This window comes from Cyclopterus lumpus, chromosome 22 (assembly GCF_009769545.1).
Source record: "Cyclopterus lumpus isolate fCycLum1 chromosome 22, fCycLum1.pri, whole genome shotgun sequence".
Taxonomy (NCBI): Eukaryota; Metazoa; Chordata; class Actinopteri; order Perciformes; family Cyclopteridae; genus Cyclopterus; species Cyclopterus lumpus.
In genome coordinates, this window is record NC_046987.1 from 13,937,875 (window position 1) to 13,943,282 (window position 5,408).

Genomic DNA, 5,408 nt, shown 5'->3' on the forward strand with positions numbered 1-5,408 from the left:
AGGGGAGAAGGACATGGGAGAGGGACAGGGGAGAAGGACAAGGGGAGAAGGACAAGGGAGAAGGACAAGGGGAGAGGAACAGGGGAGAGGGACAAGGGGAGAGGGACAGGGGAGAAGGACAAGGGGAGAAGGACAAGGGAGAAGGACAAGGGGAGAGGGACAGGGGAGAAGGACAAGGGGAGAGGGACAGGGGAGAAGGACAAAGGAGAAGGACAAGGGGAGAAGGACAAGGGGAGAGGGACAGGGGAGAAGGACAAGGGGAGAGGGACAGGGGAGAAGGACAAAGGAGAAGGACAAGGGGAGAAGGACAAGGGGAGAAGGACGGGGAGAAGAACAAGGGGAGAAGGATGGGGAGAAGGACAAGGGGAGAAGGACAAGGGAGAAGGACAGGGGAGAAGGACAGGGGAGAAGGACAAGGGGAGAAGGACAGGGGAGAAGGACAGGGGAGAAGGACAAGGGGAGAAGGACAGGGGAGAAGGACAAGGGGAGAAGGACAAGGGGAGAAGGACAGAGGAGAAGGACAAGGGGAGAAGGACAAGGGGAGAAGGACAAGGGGAGAAGGACAAGGGAGAAGGACAAGGGGAGAAGGACAGGGGAGAAGGATGGGGAGAAGGACAAGGGGAGACGGACAAGGGGAGAAGGACAGAGGAGAAGGACAAGGGGAGAAGGACAAGGGGAGAAGGACAAGGGGAGAAGGACAAGGGAGAAGGACAAGGGGAGAAGGACAGGGGAGAAGGACAAGGGGAGAAGGACAAGGGGAGAAGGACAGGGGAGAAGGACAAGGGGAGAAGGACAAGGGAGAAGGACAGGGGAGAAGGACAGGGGAGAAGGACAAGGGGAGAAGGACAGGGGAGAAGGACAGGGGAGAAGGACAAGGGGAGAAGGACAGGGGAGAAGGACAAGGGGAGAAGGACAAGGGGAGAAGGACAGAGGAGAAGGACAAGGGGAGAAGGACAAGGGAGAAGGACAGGGGAGAAGGACAGGGGAGAAGGACAAGGGGAGAAGGACAGGGGAGAAGGACAAGGGAGAAGGACAGGGGAGAAGGACAAGGGGAGAAGGACAAGGGAGAAGGACAAGGGGAGAAGGACAGGGGAGAAGGACAAGGGGAGAAGGACAGGGGAGAAGGACAAGGGGAGAAGGACAAGGGAGAAGGACAAGGGGAGAAGGACAGAGGAGAAGGACAAGGGGAGAAGGACAAGGGAGAAGGACAAGGGGAGAAGGACAAGGGAGAAGGACAAGGGGAGAAGGACAGGGGAGAAGGACAAGGGGAGAAGGACAAGGGGAGAAGGACAAGGGAGAAGGACAAGGGGAGAAGGACAAGGGGAGAAGGACAAGGGGAGAAGGACAAGGGAGAAGGACAAGGGGAGAAGGACAGGGGAGAAGGACAAGGGGAGAAGGACAAGGGAGAAGGACAAGGGGAGAAGGACAGGGGAGAAGGACAAGGGGAGAAGGACAGGGGAGAAGGACAGGGGAGAAGGACAAGGGGAGAAGGACAAGGGGAGAAGGACAGAGGAGAAGGACAAGGGGAGAAGGACAAGGGAGAAGGACAGTGGAGAAGGACAGGGGAGAAGGACAAGGGGAGAAGGACAGGGGAGAAGGACAGGGGAGAAGGACAAGGGGAGAAGGACAGGGGAGAAGGACAAGGGGAGAAGGACAGAGGAGAAGGACAAGGGGAGAAGGACAAGGGGAGAAGGACAAGGGAGAAGGACAAGGGGAGAAGGACAGGGGAGAAGGACAAGGGGAGAAGGACAAGGGGAGAAGGACAGGGGAGAAGGACAAGGGGAGAAGGACAAGGGAGAAGGACAAGGGGAGAAGGACAAGGGGAGAAGGACAAGGGGAGAAGGACAGGAGAAGGACAGAGGGGACAAGGGGGTGACAGCTGGAGCTACTTGTGTTAGAAGGCTCTGATGGGAAAACATCACCTCCAAAGTTCCACCTCGGAGCTGCTAATCATCAATCAAACAGACGGAAATTACCCACAAATCACACTTCACCATTTTACAGTAAGGGACACTTAAACTGAGGGTAAACAAGCTTTACCCACTCCTTCTTCATTCCGTCCCTTGTGGAGAACACACTGCTGTCAATACAGCTTAAAGACGTCCAGCCGATGCTACATTTGTCCCCACCAATTGTTAACAGTGTAGATCCATTCCTGCTCCTACTGGAGATGCCCGTGTTTGTTTACCTGCTCGTTCGGCTGTTTGTGCACGCCTGCCAGCCCATAGCAGGGAAAGAAAGGAGTGTTTCTGAGCGATAAGACCTGTCGGAGAGGAAGAAGAGAAAGAGGAGGAAGGAGAGTGACAGAGAGAGCGGGAGAATCCTCATTGATCACATCTGTTCAGAGAAGGGTTGATCCTGTGGTGTGGTCTGGGATCTAAACACACACACACACACACACACACACACACACATAGATAAGAGAACAGCTCAGAAACCTTTACAGGAAATCAGGATTTGATATTTTAGCAGACTTTATTAACACTTAAGGGGAACTTTAAAGCGGACTTCAGAAGTAAAAAAAAAAAGGAAGAATAGGAGATCCTCTTTCAAACGTGTTTACATTATTCCTCCATTCTTGAATTAAGCCTGCAAACCAGGCACCTGGCATATGGAGAGGCAGATAGATAAATCTCCATTGTGCTTGTCCTTTCTAGCACATGCTCAGTGGCTCTCTGGACGAGCGTTGACGAGAACAAGACAAATCATTCCCAGGGGGGCATTTATTTCTTTTCCACGGCACAATCCCTCTCATTGCTGGTCCTAACAATCTGCCTTTTGAGACTCTAACAACACACTAAGAAAGACAGCTCAGCAGTAGAAGGGACAGAAGGGAAATAGGGAAGAAAGTGATTAAGAGGAAGACAGATGAAGACTTTATGAATGCTTAATAAATCCTCCACTGTACGCGTGTTACATTGAAACATGCGACACGCAATGCAAATTTGATCACATTAAGTGTGACCCACATGGATGAATTATTTGATTTTCAACAAGGGGAGACGTTGTACATTCAGCTTGTTTGTTCAGATAAGGGAGTCTGATGATATCATTAAGTGCCAGTTATCACTTGTGAGGGAACAACAGATTACCCACCACCACCACCTCTTCTTTGTTCTCTTATTCCCCTTTCTGCAGCTGACTGCTCCTAAATCTCAGGTCTGGCCGGAGCTCGACAGCTCTCTCTAGCAGGTGACACAGCACCCCACTTCCCTCCATCCATCCATCTCACCGCAGCCCACATTGTCTCTCCGTCCCTTCATTTCTCTCTGCACTGGATTCATCTTGGACTTGCAGGTCTGTGTCAGGCCAAATGTATCTCCCTGACTTCCCCTTTATTCAACATGTTTACTCTGTCAAACACACGCACACACACACACACACACACTCACTCACACCGCAAACATTGTCACGCTGGTTTTCCTCTACCATAATTGCCTTTTTCTTCCTTCCTCTGTCTTAGCCTTCTCTGTACTTTTCTCAATCTCTTTTTTCCCTTCCGTCAACAGAACGCTATCGGTGTGTTTGTGTAGCTTTTGTTGTGCAGCTCACTGCAACACAAAAGCCTTTGTTGGCCTGCCACCACTGTGATGTGGTGAGACGAAGATGCACAAGGACAAACTCCACGGTGCCAGCTTTCAGAAAGTCAATGTTCCTTTGCAGATCGCGGCTCAACCTGATGGCTGGTGTAGCTGGTGGGAGGGGGCGAGCCAGACACACGTGTAAACACTTGTCTGCGGAGTCGACTGCGTTGATCTGTGAGGCAGTATGAATTGTGTATGAATCGTCCCGTGTCGGTGCTATGCGTGTTTCCATCAGGGGAATGGCTTGCATGTGTTCCTCAGTGGGAGTTATTGCTGGCAGTGCAGTGGCAGCTGTTGTGGGGGGCTGAGCTAGCTCGGCTAATAATAACCCCGGAGCTGAGTGAGTGTCCACGGGCCCCGCATCGTCTAGGGTTGACCCTCGGAGTCAAGTTGCAGCGGAGAGTGAGGATTAGGCCAGGTTGTGGATTAGAGAGCGCTATTTCACTCACGTAAGGACGAAGGCAGGTGTGCAGGAACGCGAGACGCTCAGTGGTTATTGCCGGGGTCGTAGGACCCTGAGTGCACCGCTTTGGAATCTCGGACACCTTGACCGCTTGGTACATGATATGTTTTTACACAATCCAGTTAGCAGTGAGTGTGCTATTACAAACAAATTGGAATACGCATACATAGACAACAAGTTATTTACATTGAATTATGACCTGAAGCATGTTTAGCAAAGCCGGGATTTATTTAAAGGAGACACATTATGTTCATTTTCAGGTTTATATTGCTTAAATGTTTTAAAAAACTACCGTCTGTCTCTATCACCCTTTCTGAATTGCTACTTTTTAGCTTGTTACTAAACAGCTTGGGTCCATGTCATTCACATACACTGTCAATTAAACTGAACAATGTGAAATGGTTTATATATTTTATAGTTAGTGATGTTACAACCCTAAGGCACGTTTTTTAAATACACGCTGTATGTATTTCTCCCTGGATTGAGCATGTCAATACATAATAAAAAAGACACACATGATCCACATGAAAATTAAACTTTTACACAACGGGACCTTCGATCTCATCAGCACTTATCTGAGGAGAAATTACCAAGAGGCAAATAGACTAAGATGTTGTGAAATGGCTGAATAACATGAAAGATCAATACCACCGCCTGCTCATCCCATCAGGAATAAAAAAAACAACTCCTCTCAACTGAAAATAATAATATGGCGTTATCTACGACAGATACTATCTGCCGATGGCAAGTAGAGCATGATGTTATAACCTGTGCCACATGACTGGAGGAAATACTCTGAATGGGAAGCAATTGATTTCCTTGTGTATGTTAGGGCACTCGCAGTCACACAATGATCAATTGCTCATTATGAGTATGGGGAAAGGGTTAGAATATGATGATCCGGACAATTTCTGCTCTCTGCCACATTTTAAAAAAAAGTATAGTTTTCTTGTCGGAGAACAGAGCGAGATAAGGGAGATATTGGAGCAATGTCATGCTTGGTCTTTCAGGCCTGTACGTCTGGACCAGTCATCCGTTGATGCCTTTGATTGACCAAATAACCTCATTGGCTGCATCCATTCCTGTTCATTTCACAGTTCACTCTATTACTCCCATGAGCACAGTGTTGTCGTTTTGGTATCGTTTGCCATTATTGTGTGTGTGTCTGTGTGCTTCGGCCATGTGCATGTGTGTGTGCAGCTCTTGATTGGAGACCATATTCTTCAATGTTCCTTTCCAGACTGTCTTAATGAGCTTCAGTGGGTTTCAGAGGAGGTCGAAACGGACACCATTTAGCATTTAATGCCCATTAGCGCCTGTGATGTGACCTAATTGAGCCGAAGCAATCAGACTGCCTGGCC